Consider the following 19,114-nt stretch of genomic DNA (forward strand, 5'->3'; position numbering starts at 1 on the left):
TGAGGGTCGAGCCAAGTTTACGGCTGTGTTCAGCAGGTTAAAGAAAGGTTAGGACATTGGTTCTTTTTTGATTTTGGACAATCCAAAAATGTTGTATATACTAGTATAGGTACCTATGACCATAACAAGATATGGAATATATACAAATTTTTTCAGGGTAATAATTTTTTTTTAAGGCCTCAAATATATTTTTTAGCATTTGTACTATGGAATTCACAGTCTTGACTTAGTTTTTCCACAATTTTAAATGAGTAATCTCATGTTTTCAAAAGTTCCTATGGCTTCAATTACGTTTTAGGGCTCAACTTAGGGTTAGGGTTATGAAAACGATAAGTCTGAGGGTCGAGGCAAGTTCACGGCTGTGTTCAGCAGGTTAAAGAAAGGTTAGGACATTGGTTCTTTTTTGATTTTGGACAATCCGAAAATTTTGTATATACTAGTATAGGTACCTATGACCATAAAGGGATATGGAATATATACATATTTTTTCAGGGAAATAATTTTTTTTTTAAGGTTTCAAAAATATTTTTTAGCATTTGTACTATGAAATTCACAGTCTTGACTTAGTTTTTCCACAATTTTAAATGAGTAATCACATGTTTTCAAAAGTTCCTGTGGCTTCAATGACGTTTTAGGGCTCAACTTAGGGTTAGTGTTATGAAAACGATAAATCTGAGGGTCGAGGCAAGTTTACGGCTGTGTTCAGCAGGTTAAAGAAAGGTTAGGACATTGGTTCTTTTTTGATTTTGGACAATCCAAAAATTTTGTATATGCTAGTATAGGTACCTATGACCATAACAGGATATGGAATATATACATTTTTTTTTAAGGCTTCAAATATATTTTTTAGCATTTTTACTATGGAATTCACAGTCTTGACTTAGTTTTTCCACAATTTTAAATGAGTAATCAAATGTTTTCAAAAGTTCCTATGGCTTCAATTACGTTTTAGGGCTCAACTTAGGGTTAGGGTTATGAAAACGATAAGTCTGAGGGTCGAGCCAAGTTTACGGCTGTGTTCAGCAGGTTAAAGAAAGCTTAGGACATTAGTTTATTTTTTGATTTTGGACAATCCGAAAATTTTGTATATACTAGTATAGGTACCTATGACCATAACAAGATATGGAATATATACATATTTTTTCAGGTAAATAATTTTTTTTTAAGGCCTCAAATATATTTTTTAGCATTTGTACTATGGAATTCACAGTCTTGACTTAGTTTTTCCACAATTTTAAATGAGTAATCTCATGTTTTCAAAAGTTCCTATGGCTTCAATTACGTTTTAGGGCTCAACTTAGGGTTAGGGTGATGAAAATGATAAGTCTGAGGGTCGAGGCAAGTTTACGGCTGTGTTCAGCAGGTTAAAGAAAGGTTAGGAGATTGGTTCTTTTATGATTTTGGACAATCGAACAATTTTGTATATACTAGTATAGGTACCTATGACCATAACAAGATATGGAATATATACATATTTTTTCAGGGAAATCATTTTTTTTTTAAGGCCTCAAATATATTTTTTAGCATTTGTGCTATGGAATTCACAGTCTTGACTTAGTTTTTCCACAATTTTAAATCAGTAATCACATGTTTTCAAAAGTTCCTGTGGCTTCAATGACGTTTTAGGGCTCAACTTAGGGTTAGGGTTATGAAAACGATAAGTCTGACGGTCGAGGCAAGTTTACGGCTGTGTTCAGCAGGTTAAAGAAAGATTAGGACATTGTTTCTTTTTTGATTTTGGACAATCCAAAAATTTTGTATATACTAGTATAGGTACCTATGACCATAACAAGATATGGAATATATACATATTTTTTCAGGGAAATCATTTTTTTTAAGGCCTCAAATATATTTTTTAGCATTTGTACTATGGAATTCACAGTCTTGACTTAGTTTTTCCACAATTTTAAATGAGTAATCACATGTTTTCAAAAGTTCCTATGGCTTCAATTACTTTTTAGGGCTCAACTTAGGGTTAGGGTTATGAAAACGATAAGTCTGAGGGTCGAGCCAAGTTTACGGCTGTGTTCAGCAGGTTAAAGAAAGGTTAGGACATTAGTTCTTTTTTGATTTTGGACAATCCGAAAATTTTGTATATACTAGTATAGGTACCTATGACCATAACAAGATATGGAATATATACATATTTTTTCAGGGAAATAATTTTTTTTTAAGGCCTCAAATATATTTTTTAGCATTTGTACTATGGAATTCACAGTCTTGACTTAGTTTTTCCACAATTTTAAATGAGTAATCACATGTTTTCAAAAGTTCCTGTGGCTTCAATGACGTTTTAGGGCTCAACTTAGGGTTAGTGTTATGAAAACGATAAGTCTGAGGGTCGAGGCAAGTTTACGGCTGTGTTCAGCAGGTTAAAGAAAGGTTAGGACATTGGTTCTTTTTTGATTTTGGACAATCCAAAAATTTTGTATATACTAGTATAGGTACCTATGACCATAACAGGATATGGAATATATACATTTTTTTTTAAGGCCTCAAATATATTTTTTAGCATTTGTACTATGGAATTCACAGTCTTGACTTAGTTTTTCCACAATTTTAAATGAGTAATCACATGTTTTCAAAAGTTCCTATGGCTTCAATTACGTTTTAGGGCTCAACTTAGGGTTAGGGTTATGAAAACGATAAGTCTGAGGGTCGAGCCAAGTTTACGGCTGTGTTCAGCAGGTTAAAGAGAGTTTAGGACATTGGTTTATTTTTTGATTTTGGACAATCCGAAAATTTTGTATATACTAGTATAGGTACCTATGACAATAACAAGATATGGAATATATACATATTTTTTCAGGGAAATAATTTTTTTTTAAGGCCTCAAATATATTTTTTAGCATTTGTACTATGGAATTCACAGTCTTGACTTAGTTTTTCCACAATTTTAAATGAGTAATCACATGTTTTCAAAAGTTCCTATGGCTTCAATTACTTTTTAGGCCTCAACTTAGGGTTAGGGTTATGAAAACGATAAGTCTGAGGGTCGAGCCAAGTTTACGGCTGTGTTCAGCAGGTTAAAGAAAGGTTAGGACATTGGTTCTTTTTTCATTTTGGACAATCCAAAAATTTTGTATATACTAGTATAGGTACCTATGAACATAACAAGATATGGAATATATAAACATATTTTTTCAGGGAAATAATTTTTTTTTAAGGCCTCAAATATATTTTTTTAGCATTTGTACTATGCAATTCACAGTCTTGACTTAGTTTTTCCACAATTTTAAATGAGTAATCTCATGTTTTCAAAAGTTCCTATGGCTTCAATTATGTTTTAGGGCTCAACTTAGGGTTAGGGTTATGAAAATGATAAGTCTGAGGGTCGAGGCAAGTTTACGGCTGTGTTCAGCAGGTTAAAGAAAGGTTAGGAGATTGGTTCTTTTATGATTTTGGACAATCCAACAATTTTGTATATACTAGTATAGGTACCTATGACCATAACAAGATATGGAATATATACATATTTTTTCAGGGAAATCATTTTTTTTTTAAGGCCTCAAATATATTTTTTAACATTTGTACTATGGAATTCACAGTCTTGACTTAGTTTTTCCACAATTTTAAATGAGTAATCACATGTTTTCAAAGTTCCTGTGGCTTCAATGACGTTTTAGGGCTCAACTTAGGGTTAGGGTTATGAAAACGATAAGTCTGAGGGTCGAGGCAAGTTTACGGCTGTGTTCAGCAGGTTAAAGAAAGGTTAGGACATTGTTTCTTTTTTGATTTTGGACAATCCAAAAATTTTGTATATACTAGTATAGGTACCTATGACCATAACAGGATATGGAATATATACATTTTTTTTTAAGGCCTCAAATATATTTTTTAGCATTTGTACTATGGAATTCACAGTCTTGACTTAGTTTTTCCACAATTTTAAATGAGTAATCAAATGTTTTCAAAAGTTCCTGTGGCTTCAATTACTTTTTAGGGCTCAACTTAGGGTTAGGGTTATGAAAACGATAAGTCTGAGGGTCGAGCCAAGTTTACGGCTGTGTTCAGCAGGTTAAAGAAAGGTTAGGACTTTGGTTCATTTTTGATTTTGGACAATCCAAAAAATTTGTATATACTAGTATACGTACCTATGACCATAACAAGATATGGAATATATACATATTTTTTTCAGGGAAATAATTTTTTTTTAAGGCCTCAAATATATTTTTTAGCATTTGTACTATGGAATTCACAGTCTTGACTTAGTTTTTCCACAATTTTAAATGAGTAATCACATGTTTTCAAAAGTTCCTATGGCTTCAATTACGTTTTAGAACTCAACTTAGGTTTAGGGTTATGGAAACGATAAGTCTGAGGGTCGAGGCAAGTTTACGGCTGTGTTCAGCAGGTTAAAGAAAGGTTAGGAGATTGGTTCTTTTATGATTTTGGACAATCCAACAATTTTGTATATACTAGTATAGGTACCTATGACCATAACAGGATATGGAATATATACATTTTTTTTTAAGGCCTCAAATATATTTTTTAGCATTTGTACTATGGAATTCACAGTCTTGACTTAGTTTTTCCACAATTTTAAATGAGTAATCACATGTTTTCAAAAGTTCTTGTGGCTTCAATGACGTTTTAGGGCTCAACTTAGGGTTAGGGTTATGAAAACGATAAGTCTGAGGGTCGAGGCAAGTTCACGGCTGTGTTCAGCAGGTTAAAGAAAGGTTAGGAGATTGGTTCTTTTATGATTTTGGACAATCCAACAATTTTGTATATACTAGTATAGGTACCTATGACCATAACAAGATATGGAATATATACATATTTTTTCAGGGAAATCATTTTTTTTTAAGGCCTCAAATATATTTTTTAGCATTTGTACTATGGAATTCACAGTCTTGACATAGTTTTCCCACAATTTTAAATGAGTAATCACATGTTTTCAAAAGTTCCTGTGGCTTCAATGACGTTTTAGGGCTCAACTTAGGGTTAGGGTTATGAAAACGATAAGTCTGAGGGTCGAGGCAAGTTTACGGCTGTGTTCAGCAGGTTAAAGAAAGGTTAGGACATTGTTTCCTTTTTGATTTTGGACAATCCAAAAATTTTGTATATACTAGTATAGGTACCTATGACCATAACAGGATATGGAATATATACATTTTTTTTTAAGGCCTCAAATATATTTTTTAGCATTTGTACTATGGAATTCACAGTCTTGACTTAGTTTTTCCACAATTTTAAATTAGTAATCACATGTTTTCAAAAGTTCCTATGGCTTCAATTACTTTTTAGGGCTTAACTTAGGGTTAGGGTTATGAAAACGATAAGTCTGAGGGTTGAGCCAAGTTTACGGCTGTGTTCAGCAGGTTAAAGAAAGGTTAGGACATTGGTTCTTTTTTGATTTTGGACAATCCAAAAATTTTGTATATACTAGTATAGGTACCTATGACCATAACAAGATATGGAATATATACATATTTTTTCAGGGAAATAATTTTTTTTAAGGCCTCAAATATATTTTTTAGCATTTGTACTATGGAATTCACAGTCTTGACTTAGTTTTTCCACAATTTTAAATGAGTAATCACATGTTTTCAAAAGTTCCTATGGCTTCAATTACTTTTTAGGGCTCAACTTAGGGTTAGGGTTATGAAAACGATAAGTCTGAGGGTCGAGCCAAGTTTACGGCTGTGTTCAGCAGGTTAAAGAAAGGTTAGGACATTGGTTCTTTTTTCATTTTGGACAATCCGAAAATTTTGTATATACTAGTATAGGTACCTATGACCATAACAGGATATGGAATATATACATATTTTTTCAGGGAAATAATTTTTTTTTAAGGCCTCAAATATATTTTTTAGCATTTGTACTATGCAATTCACAGTCTTGACTTAGTTTTTCCACAATTTTAAATGAGTAATCACATGTTTTCAAAAGTTCCTGTGGCTTCAATGATGTTTTAGGGCTCAACTTAGGGTTAGGGTTATGAAAACGATAAGTCTGAGGGTCGAGGCAAGTTTACGGCTGTGTTCAGCAGGTTAAAGAAAGGTTAGGACATTGTTTCTGTTTTGATTTTGGACAATCCAAAAATTTTGTATATACTAGTATAGGTACCTATGACGATAACAGGATATGGAATATATACATTTTTTTTTAAGGCCTCAAATATATTTTTTAGCATTTGTACTATGGAATTCACAGTCTTGACTTAGTTTTTCCACAATTTTAAATGAGTAATCACATGTTTTCAAAAGTTCCTATGGCTTCAATTACTTTTTAGGGCTCAACTTAGGGTTAGGGTTATGAAAACGATAAGTCTGAGGGTCGAACCAAGTTTACGGCTGTGTTCAGCAGGTTAAAGAAAGGTTAGGACATTGGTTCTTTTTTGATTTTGGACAATCCAAAAATTTTGTATATACTAGTATAGGTACCTATGACCATAACAAGATATGGAATATATACATATTTTTTCAGGGAAATAATTTTTTTTTAAGGCCTCAAATATATTTTTTTAGCATTTGTACTATGCAATTCACAGCCTTGACTTAGTTTTTCCACAATTTTAAATGAGTAATCTCATGTTTTCAAAAGTTCCTATGGCTTCAATTACGTTTTAGGGCTCAACTTAGGGTTAGGGTTATGAAAATGATAAGTCTGAGGGTCGAGGCAAGTTTACGGCTGTGTTCAGCAGGTTAAAGAAAGGTTAGGACATTGGTTCTTTTTTGATTTTGGACAATCCAAAAATTTTGTATATACTAGTATAGGTACCTATGACCATAACAAGATATGGAATATATAAACATATTTTTTCAGGGAAATAATTTTTTTTTAAGCCCTCAAATATATTTTTTAGCATTTGTACTATGGAATTCACAGTCTTGACTTAGTTTTTCCACAATTTTAAATGAGTAATCACATGTTTTCAAAAGTTCCTATGGCTTCAATTACGTTTTAGGGCTCAACTTAGGGTTAGGGTTATGAAAACGATAAGTCTGAGGGTCGAGCCAAGTTTACGGCTGTGTTCAGCAGGTTAAAGAAAGGTTAGGACATTGGTTCTTTTTTCATTTTGGACAATCCAAAAATTTTGTATATACTAGTATAGGTACCTATGACCATAACAAGATATGGAATATATAAACATATTTTTTCAGGGAAATAATTTTTTTTTAAGCCCTCAAATATATTTTTTAGCATTTGTACTATGGAATTCACAGTCTTGACTTAGTTTTTCCACAATTTTAAATGAGTAATCACATGTTTTCAAAAGTTCCTGTGGCTTCAATGACGTTTTAGGGCTCAACTTAGGGTTAGGGTTATGAAAACGATAAGTCTGAGGGTCGAGGCAAGTTTACGGCTGTGTTCAGCAGGTTAAAGAAAGGTTAGGACATTGTTTCTTTTTTGATTTTGGACAATCCAAAAATTTTGTATATACTAGTATAGGTACCTATGACCATAACAGGATATGGAATATATACATTTTTTTTTAAGGCCTCAAATATATTTTTTAGCATTTGTACTATGGAATTCACAATCTTGACTTAGTTTTTCCACAATTTTAAATGAGTAATCACATGTTTTCAAAAGTTCCTGTGGCTTCAATGACGTTTTAGGGCTCAACTTAGGGTTAGGGTTATGAAAACGATAAGTCTGAGAGTCGAGGCAAGTTTACGGCTGTGTTCAGCAGGTTAAAGAAAGGTTAGGACATTGGTTCTTTTTTTATTTTGGACAATCCAAAAATTTTGTATATACTAGTATAGGTACCTATGACCATAACAGGATATGGAATATATACATTTTTTTTTAAGGCCTCAAATATATTTTTTAGCATTTGTACTATGGAATTCACAGTCTTGACTTAGTTTTTCCACAATTTTAAATGAGTAATCACATGTTTTCAAAAGTTCCTGTGGCTTCAATGACGTTTTAGGGCTCAACTTAGGGTTAGGGTTATGAAAACGATAAGTCTGAGGGTCGAGGCAAGTTTACGGCTGTGTTCAGCAGGTTAAAGAAAGGTTAGGACATTGTTTCTTTTTTGATTTTGGACAATCCAAAAATTTTGTATATACTTGTATAGGTACCTATGACCATAACAGGATATGGAATATATACATTTTTTTTTAAGGCCTCAAATATATTTTTTAGCATTTGTACTATGGAATTCACAGTCTTGACTTAGTTTTTCCACAATTTTAAATGAGTAATCACATGTTTTCAAAAGTTCCTATGGCTTCAATTACTTTTTAGGGCTCAACTTAGGGTTAGGGTTATGAAAACGATAAGTCTGAGGGTCGAGCCAAGTTTACGGCTGTGTTCAGCAGGTTAAAGAAAGGTTAGGACATTGGTTCTTTTTTGATTTTGGACAATCCAAAAATTTTGTATATACTAGTATAGGTACCTATGACCATAACAAGATATGGAATATATACATATTTTTTCAGGGAAATAATTTTTTTTTAAGGCCTCAAATATATTTTTTTAGCATTTGTACTATGCAATTCACAGCCTTGACTTAGTTTTTCCACAATTTTAAATGAGTAATCTCATGTTTTCAAAAGTTCCTATGGCTTCAATTACGTTTTAGGGCTCAACTTAGGGTTAGGGTTATGAAAATGATAAGTCTGAGGGTCGAGGCAAGTTTACGGCTGTGTTCAGCAGGTTAAAGAAAGGTTAGGACATTGGTTCTTTTTTGATTTTGGACAATCCAAAAATTTTGTATATACTAGTATAGGTACCTATGACCATAACAAGATATGGAATATATAAACATATTTTTTCAGGGAAATAATTTTTTTTTAAGCCCTCAAATATATTTTTTAGCATTTGTACTATGGAATTCACAGTCTTGACTTAGTTTTTCCACAATTTTAAATGAGTAATCACATGTTTTCAAAAGTTCCTATGGCTTCAATTACTTTTTAGGGCTCAACTTAGGGTTAGGGTTATGAAAACGATAAGTCTGAGGGTCGAGCCAAGTTTACGGCTGTGTTCAGCAGGTTAAAGAAAGGTTAGGAGATTGGTTCTTTTATGATTTTGGACAATCCAACAATTTTGTATATACTAGTATAGGTACCTATTACGATAACAGGATATGGAATATATACATTTTTTTTTAAGGCCTCAAATATATTTTTTAGCATTTGTACTATGGAATTCACAGTCTTGACTTAGTTTTTCCACAATTTTAAATGAGTAATCTCATTTTTTCAAAAGTTCCTATGGCTTCAATTACGTTTTAGGGCTCAACTTAGGGTTAGGGTTATGAAAACGATAAGTCTGAGGGTCGAGGCAAGTTTACGGCTGTGTTCAGCAGGTTAAAGAAAGGTTAGGAGATTGGTTCTTTTATGATTTTGGACAATCCAACAATTTTGTATATACTAGTATAGGTACCTATGACCATAACAAGATATGGAATATCTACATATTTTTTCAGGGAAATCATTTTTTTTTTTAAGGCCTCAAATATATTTTTTAGCATTTGTACTATGGAATTCACAGTCTTGACTTAGTTTTTCCACAATTTTAAATGAGTAATCACATGTTTTCAAAAGTTCCTGTGGCTTCAATGACGTTTTAGGGCTCAATTTAGGGTTAGGGTTATGAAAACGATAAGTCTGAGGGTCGAGGCAAGTTTACGGCTGTGTTCAGCAGGTTAAAGAAAGGTTAGGACATTGGTTCTTTTTTGATTTTGGACAATCCAACAATTTTGTATATACTAGTATAGGTACCTATGACCATAACGTTTTTTTGTTGATAGCTTGCATTATTTGTAAATGTGTGCTGTATTACATTCTCTGTGTGTTTGTAGAAATATTCACTAATATGCACGCTTGTAAATTCCCACACTACGAATGATTCTTACCATTGCTTCTCAAAATTATAGGCTACCTCTCTGCGTCTGGTTGTGTTTGTTTGGTTCCTTGTTTGTATATGATTCCACATTTCATAAATTTTGTTTTCATTAGTTAGTGGTTTGTCCCTTTTTTGTAAAGCACATTTAATTTTCACCTGTTGAAGGAAATGTGCTATAAGGTTTGATTTGATTTCACATTTCCTAACAATTTTGTTTTTATTATATTTGCAGAGATGTTGATCAGGAAACACAGCCTAGTTCACCTCTAGCTAAGAGGCCAGGCAGACATTGCAAGAATACACCAGTCTCATCTCATCTTCCATGCAGTTTACTTCAATAAATGTTCTAAAATCAAAAGTTGTCTTTGTTTCTGTCTTCTAAATGGCTCACTGAGTCTTTGTCTTAGTGGTGGGGAGTCATGCGGCCAGGTGTGAATAGCCTACTTAGCTGGCAGGTATTCCGACCCAATGCATATTCATTACAGAAAGGCCATTTGCCCTCCCATTCTCACCTGGTGTTGAAAAATAGTAGTCACAACACTAACTTTTAGCTATTTATTTTATAGTTCTCATTGGATTTGCTAAAATATTTTGTCATCTTTTGATACCCAAGACCTTGAAGAACACATTTCAGTGACCGAAGGAAACCAGAGTGCCAGGAGGGCTATTTGTTTTATACGCTCCTTTCACGATATGTGACTTGTCATTGAAGTAGTTCAATGATCATAGGTGACACCCAGGGGTCAGGAATGTTCTGGTCAACTGACTGATTGATTGGTCCATATTCTTGATCAAGGATCGAGCTCTGCCTCTCTTTCTATCGGTAATATTTCTACCCTGTGCCATCTGTCACATCTGAAATCCAATTACCACTCATTACTTTTCCCTAGCTGACTGTTTTAGGGTGTCAGAAATGACATCACTCAAGCGTGGCACTGGAGTGAACTGAAAAGTGCTCGATCGTACCGATGTTCAGCAGGGCCACCATGCAAATCTCCTCCATTTCCACAGGGCCGCCTTCAATTATCATGGCCCTGGCCCTGGCTCACCCGGACCTTCCAGATTAACCTTCAGAGCCCTCAGTGCTACATCCTGATACACAGCACATGCCCAGATCGCACACCGTGACATTTTCCCCATTATACCAACCCTTACAGTACATTATTGCGCAAAAGAGAAAAAAAAGGTTTTAGACAGATGTGGGCGGTACACTGAGACAAAGTTCTTTACTTTCATGGTGAAAATTCCTTTAAATTTGAATAGTTTAATTGAATTCAAAAGCTCACACACAGCAAACTGTTACAATCAAATTCTGTCCGATACTGTGCATTTCACTTCCCTGTACATTTCACCATTGGGATCACATATAAACTTTTACAACATAATTCACACAGGGTATTTTGCTCTAAAACTGTGTACAAATATGTTAAATTAATTTATTTATGTTAAGATGAAATATGAATTTAAATTCACCAGTGAAATTCATCATACATTTTTTCCAATACAACCTTTTCAATACACACTTCAATGAATAGGACATAATTAGCTGAAATACTTGCCAAACAATAATTTAATACCACTCTAATGACAAAACAGAGTGTGCAGGATGCAAACACTTGTCGGACCGCTGTCAATGCCTGCTGTCACTCCGCCAACATTGTGCACGTCGGTAGTGCAGGACCATTCACGACTGATTTTTTTTACCCCCCCCCCCCCCTTTCTCTCTTTTAAGAGCAGATTCTCCTCTTGACTACTTCGTCAGAGATGCCTGCTAGCGGACACCCGTAGTGCTGATTTGCAAAAAAAACGCTGCGAAGTTGTGCAGACGACAGGCAGTTAGCAGACCCGGGTTCTGGTGGTTTCTGGGCTCGGGTAGGTGCATGCCCATGTGGACCTTTCTGTGCTATGTCTATGTTTTTTTTTTTTTTTTTTTTTTTGCCATTAAAACCAAAATTTATTCAGCCAATCAGGGCCGGCCCTAAGATTTTGGTGGCCCTAAGTGTGTGTGTGGGGGGGGGGGTCACTTGGTTAAATCCTTCTTACATTACATTGTCATGAAATGTTCTGTTGCCATTCCATTTAAAATTTATACCGCGAGTTCCGCGATAAGGGATGAATAACGTTACCTTATATAAACATTGGATCGTGTGCCCCCCCCCCCCCCCCCCCCAGCGGTTGTGGCCCAAAACAAACGCAGAGACCGATTGGTCCTGCAGCCAATCATTGAATTTCTTTGGTCCTGGCTTTTCCAGTGCCAAGTGTGTTTGCATCCTGTATATACTGTACAAGCCCACAGTCTCCTCTGAAAGGATTTGCTCCAGCAACTGTTTAACAAGTGGAGTCAGAACATGCCAGAACAACTTTAAACCACAGGATCTAATTACGCGATGCTGTATATCAATTAATTAATCTCTCCAGAGATTATTCTGAATAATAATCGTCCTTCCTCAAAGTCTGCGTAATCTCAAGTTCCGCATGCTTTAGTTCTGGTGGTGTTACCAACTGCAAACTTAGAAAATAAAAAGTGTGATCTTTCTCAGGAGGAGGATGCATACATGTGTAATAAAATGCTTTACAGCAGCCCATTATATTACGCCACGCTCGTAAAACCTTTAGTCAATGCAGGGCAGGCATGTTCTCCCTGGTGAGTGACCTCCGTGGGCTCCGGGTTCACCCTTCAGTCTAAAGACATACTGTCTACGTTAACTAGCATCCATTAATTATTCTGCATGCGTACAGACACATGCAGCTTCCGGCTGACGTTGATCAGCACCAACTAAATGTGACCGTCTACGGGACGAGGCCTTTCTTCAAAGTGAAAGGTTGAAGGGATGGCTGAAAACACACACACACATACAGACATACACACACACACAAACAAACACAGATACTCACAAAGTTATTTGTATTTGACTGACACAGTGTTTATGCCCAACAATATATTGAGGAGGGAAATTATTATTATTATTGTTGTTGTTGTAAAGAGCAGTTTTCTCCTTCTCATTCTCCAAATGTACTTCTATTTAATTTTAATTACACAAGGTGCCTGCCATAATTGCATTTGAACCAGAGAGGCAAGATGTCAGACAGAAATTCGTATAACTCTTCCTCCGATATTAGGAGAGAATATATATTAACCAATGTGACTGACTAACCGAAGAACACCATTAGAATTTTACTATTGAGATGACCTTTCAGTCACGGATGGAAGCTGTTGCCTTAAAGCAAATACAACAGTGGTGCACTGCTAGACTGTGTCAATGCATCATTTCAAATAATTTACCAAAATAATCTCTCTCTCTCTCTCTCTCTCTCTCTCTCTCTCTCTCAGCACATTATTCATGCATGAGAATATCAATACGGAGAGTAATAGGATAGTCAGTATAATTATAATCAATGTAATGCATACGACAAATGTATTTCCTATCTTGCTACTCTTGAACATATGTCTGATCACACAACTAAATATTGGAGGAGATGTCTCAAAAAAGAAAGTAAAGTAGGAATCTTTAAGTCCCTGCGAATTTTCGTTCTTACAAAATCAGGGATTATATTTTGTCTTTTTTCAAACAAAAAAACCCATTGTGTCGTATCGTCATTGTGGTGGAATATATCATTCAGACAAAAAGGGTTTTTTTTTTCTTTCTTGTTATTACTAAAGCGTACACCACTCCAAAATATTCATTATATACAGCCAACGTACAGTTTCGTAACAAAGAAAGAAAAAAGTTTGTTATCTTTGTTAACTTCATACTGACTGTACCATGCTCTAGAAGGCACTTAAAGAGATATGATGATTTATTAACAGACCATCTGTCACGCTGCTATTGTTGGTAGCCTCTGGGGAATAATTTCAACACACTCTGTAAACGTATGGGACTTCCAATATGATAAAATGCAAACACAATTAACATTAAACAAACAAATAAATAAATAAATCCCCTCAACACTTTTCATGATTTTTATTTTTTTAATTTTCAGGCTATCAGTAGGTATTGTTCTGGTGAAAAGCTGCTGAAGATCTTAATATTTTATTCATACAGTTACAGTATGCAAAAAAAAAAAAAAAAAAAAAGTTCTGTGCCTCTAGCTGTGTGAATTATGAAGTGATGGAACTGAAGTAAGGAGCCTGCAGGTTTTTCCCCCTCCATAGCTACCTGGTTGGTGTGCAGGCTTGGGGTCTACAAATTATTAGATGAAGCAGGGGCTTAAAATGGCGAACCACCATTTGGTGAGAAAGAAAAAATCTCAATGCTATTGTGAGATGTGAGATTGAATTTCTATACCTATTGATATACTTTTTGGACTGGGAAGGCTTCCATAAGTGTAGAGAGAGGGAGGCTGATGCAAAGTGTGTGAGGAGGAGTAGAGAAAAAGAAAGAAAAAAAGGCGTGGAGACAGAGAGTGGTGGGACAGATATTTTTTGTTAGAGGAAAGATAGCTAGCTTTCTAGACAGTATTAAAAGCGATAGATAATCAGTGCTGTATTGCACGTTGGAGTAATAGCCGTCCGTATGTTTTCCAAGGAATAAAAAGACTGAATCCTTGCGTTGGCTGACTGTTTCCAAATCTTTGCTCACGCCACAGAAAACACGGCGAAGCACTTCCTCACGGCCTTACGCTATTTTAGAATCGTCCTTTTTCCAATGTTTCCCTTAACAGTTGCATCTCATCCTCTAGCTCACAAAATTACTAAACAAATAAATAAATAAATAAATAAATATTAAACCACAGATATTTTACAGCCATGAATAAGACAATAGTTATTTATTAATATTTTGAAAGTCGCTCAGATGTGGCCCTGTTGGGTTGTCCCTACCCTGAGATTCCCGGGCTGGACCCAGACGAGCAGACCTCGCCCAGCTTGTCTTTCAGTGCGAAATCCAGCGGGAACTGCAGCCCACGTGCGGCACGAGCCCCCCGGGTCCTGCGCACCTCGTGTAGCTGGCGCGGGCAAAAACGGCAGGTGTGCGGAATCGAGCAGGGGGGGCACGCCGCCGTTCGAAGTGCGGAACGTTCTGGAACACCGCGCTGCCTTGGCCAACGCTGTGGATTGGGCACGCATCACACCACAGGGCGTGGAGTCGCAACGCGTGTGCTGACGCACTCGGGATACCGTCCCAGACAAAGATGCGGATCGCTTCTAAAGCTCCAGGCAAGGTTATTTTAATTTAACAACCACAGGCCGTTTTTTTATTACATGTGAGCTGCATGAAGGCGTTAAAATAATTATGCATTTTGCATACGTGAAAACTTTCTTGAGTTTGTGATTTAGTGTATGCTGATGATCGGGCTGCAAGCCCACCACCGTTCTCAGGTTAATGCAGATTCTGAGAAACCTTCACGTCCAGCCATTAGCTAGAGTGCCCTGCGTAAAACCATTTAGCTCAATACCATCACATCCCACGGCTGCCTGTGCAATTAGAAGATGGTGACACGCTTTAAATGCTATGACCTCGGAATTTAATGGTAATGTACAGGCCTGTGCTAAAGCCTCTTTGCCTTGGCTGAGACATTTGTGTTAATGCCTATGCTTTGTTTCTATCATAACTGCAAGACATTATGTAGTCTGACCCAATTAGCCAATCAATCAGCATTATTTTCATGTTTCAAACTTGAAATGTGTGCCAAAGTTCTGAACAGCCATCTTGCAAATGCAAAGTTAAGGCGCGATTCAGCCCTCTCCCGAAAGGACAGGAAACTAAATTAAAAAAGAAGGGTAAGAGAGAGAGATAACTTTAAATGGTTTGCAATTTCTTGTGTAACTGAGAGCAGTGCCAACATTTAATTATAAAGAACAATGCGAGCCATGCATGTTTCACGCACAGGCTGTCACATTCCCAAATGAAGCATGTTATTGGTGCCAGGTGAGATTAACGCCATCTACGCCTGGTAGAGGCGGGTTTTTATTTTTCGAACCCTGCCCCCGGTTAGCTGGCCAAGGCTGCCAGATAACCGGTGTTTGTGTCAGAAGATACCTATTGCAGCCTACCTTGAGAAAGCACTGAAATAAGACAGAATGGTATTGTACTATTCAATACCAACAGGTAATGAAAATCGATTTTTTTTTTTTTTTTCAGTGATGGTTTTCAAGGCCTTATATCTCCAACGAGATCTATATCTGTACACCTTTGTTTGAGGTTCTGCCTTGTGGTTCACCACTAAGTTTCAAAACACAAAGATGAAACCCCACTGTAATTGGGATGATTTTCAGTTCAAGCTGGAACCCTGCTAAATGGCAAGCTAATGCACTTTTAATTCAGTTAGCGAAAGCAAAACTTAATCTTGGAATCGTTTGAGGACATTATTTTGAGATATTTGTCTCCAGAGCAAAGATAAGTGCAGTGTACTGTGATTTTTTATTTTTATTTATTTTTTGAGTGAAAAAAAAAAAAAAAACTGTTAGGATCTGAAGCTTATTTCTTATGATTTTCTTCACTTCTCTCCCCAGAGGAATATGAACATATATCAAACTATAACAGAGCATCATTTTTCATTACTCACAAAAATCCTGTTTTCTGTGCGCCTGTAAATGTGCAATTTCTGAATATCTGAGTTATTTTCAAAATGACGCTCTGTTACAGTTTTTTCTGTGTACTTTAAAATTGCTATTACTCAGGATTCAAATGATCTGAACAGTGGTAAATATCAAGGCATATTGTTTTCTCTAAGCTTTCCAAATTAAGGTGGGAGCATCCAGGTGAACATTTATGTGATGGAAATGTGGTGAAAAGTCAGTGAAACGGCATCTAGGCATTCATGTGAAAACCTGGCTACATTTGGTTGAAAATTGAAAGTTTTATGGCCAGCTGGAATGTAGCCAGGCTATCCCTGGGTAACACGTGAGCTATATAGGGGTTAACCAAGTCTGTTTATGTTGAAACATCTGTCAGCCTAGATTTCCACCTCGACTGTTGCTGCTCATTGGGATGTCCAGGCTGTGGTAGTTTCGAGCCAGTCAGACAGTCCGCCAAGATATGAATAATTGTGGAGACTAGGTGAATAACCCACGGCAGAATTGAAAATAGACAGCACAGAAAGTAGGAAGCAAGAAAATGGCACATTTCCTACACAGGGTCCCAGGAACATTGCTGTTGAATATGTTGCCAGTATTGTATTCATATTTACATGTGGATTCATTTCTCTCTCTCTCTCTCTCTCTCTCTCTCTCTCTCTCTCTCTCTCTCTCTCACACACACACACACACACACACACACTCGTTCTCTTGCATGCAGTATTTCTAATGCACAATTATGCCCCCTCTCCCTCCCTCTGTGTATGTATGTATGTATGCGTGTATGTATGTATACATGCATGTAACCTGAAATCACAAGCTGAAAAATGCCTTCTTAAAGCTAAAAATAAGGCTACAATTTGGGAATGTAAAATCTAGTCTTAAAATCACTAAATATTGCATGAAATACTTAAAAACTTAAAAACTCAAAATATGCCACTACACTCTTAAAATTACACTGGGCTATATATCCCTTTGGATAAGACTGTCTGCTATAATGTAATGAGCCAAAAGTTTTATTTATTTATTTATTTATTTATTTATTTATTCATTTATTTTTCATTATTTTTTATTAGTTCATAAACACAAAATCCATCAAATGCATACCTTTGATACTTTTCATGAAATTATTGTGGGAATGCTTCTCATAAAATGTGGTGGTACAATTTTTTATTGGCACAAAAATAATTTAGCATGAGGTAAGTAGGAACTCTGAATCTCTATCAAATGACCTCTCGCCTCTATCCCGTAACAAGAACTGCCATCAAAATGGCCAGCATTAATACATTGCAACGCGTTCATTTTACGGCTGACGTCCAAGTAAATCTCTTTTTTTTATTAATATTCTACCCCATCACAAACCTAAAATAAATAAATAAATTTTTAAAAAAACACGCTCCGGTAGTTAATTTCATACCCGGTTTGACATTTATTTCAAAATTCAATCAAACCCAGGTGCCAGGGGATATCAGGTATTGATGGAGTTTTTGTCACTAGCCTGATGAGGGAAGCGATATTGTGGCTTAGCTCCTAATGCATATGAGCACATGTCAGGAAGTGATTTGACACGTACTCCATCAATTCCGCAAGGCACCTGTAAAGGAGCAAAAAAAAAAAACCTAGTAGGAAAAAAAAAAAAAAAAAAAACTTATTCCATGTTAAGAACAGCATCAGTCAGGGAAAAAACAACAGCGCGTGCACATCACGTTTCCCCCACGGGAAACCAACTCCCGGAAAGGAAAGGAAATAGTGGAGACGCATTTATTGATATAAGAAAAAGCTTTGTTGCCACTCGTTTCAAAAAATTGGATTTCATTTTGCATCATAATGTCGTTTTGTGCGACTGTTTCATCACTGTGATGTTTTCGTGCGATTTTTAAAATGGATTTTTTTTTTTTTCCTGAGAATGTTGTTTTTACTCACCTGACTTCATAATTACTGATTAATGTCAATGAAATCACATACAGGACCCGTGTACAGATGGCCCTGTTAATAATTGGAATTATGAGGAACAAAATAGCATTACTAATCTAATGTACTCATAGAACATCTGGCTGGATGGAACCCTTATTTCCATTTCATTATAAGTCGTTGTCGTGTTGTCACCCACACAAATGCAAATCCTTCACCCAAAGAAATCGTGCACGCGGGAATGTTCAGCAGTGAGTGTCAACGTGTCACGAATGTTTCACGCGAGCGAGAGAACATTATAGAATATAAAATGTCGCCACAGTCTACTTCATCAAGAGAATTACACTGGCCTGCCCGATTCTCCATCATCTGGGAACAGATAAATAAAATAAATAAATAATGATAAACTTGCCGTATGGGGCATGCTGCTCTCATCTGCAGGCTCAAACACGCTTGTTGATAACATTCCCGGTGGCTGTGTTAATGAATAACTGCATTGTATTAACTGTTTGGCCAGAAAGTCTTTGCAAGAAAATTACTCTGCAATTTGATTTGTTTGCACACATAAAAGGGGCATGGCTAGGAATTATGGACCCCCTACAAGAATTTTAATAAAACAAATAGAATTTGTGGACCCCTACCATCTTCACCACCTTTCACCCCTCTAGTACATATGTACCCCACCTATACACATATTTCTGTTTGATTGTGAGGTACAAGCACCCCTAACTAGACAAAGGTTTTTACCCTGGCTGCTGTGCTGATCCAGGAGAATGGACTGTGGTGGTGTGTAACGGCAGTTAAAACCCCACCCTGCTGAGCTAGGTCAGTCCCGAGGTCCCCAGCCAGGAGAACTAATCACACACTCTCTTGTGACATCAC

The sequence above is a fragment of the Anguilla anguilla genome, chromosome 4 (assembly GCF_013347855.1).
Source record: "Anguilla anguilla isolate fAngAng1 chromosome 4, fAngAng1.pri, whole genome shotgun sequence".
NCBI classification, from domain to species: Eukaryota; Metazoa; Chordata; class Actinopteri; order Anguilliformes; family Anguillidae; genus Anguilla; species Anguilla anguilla.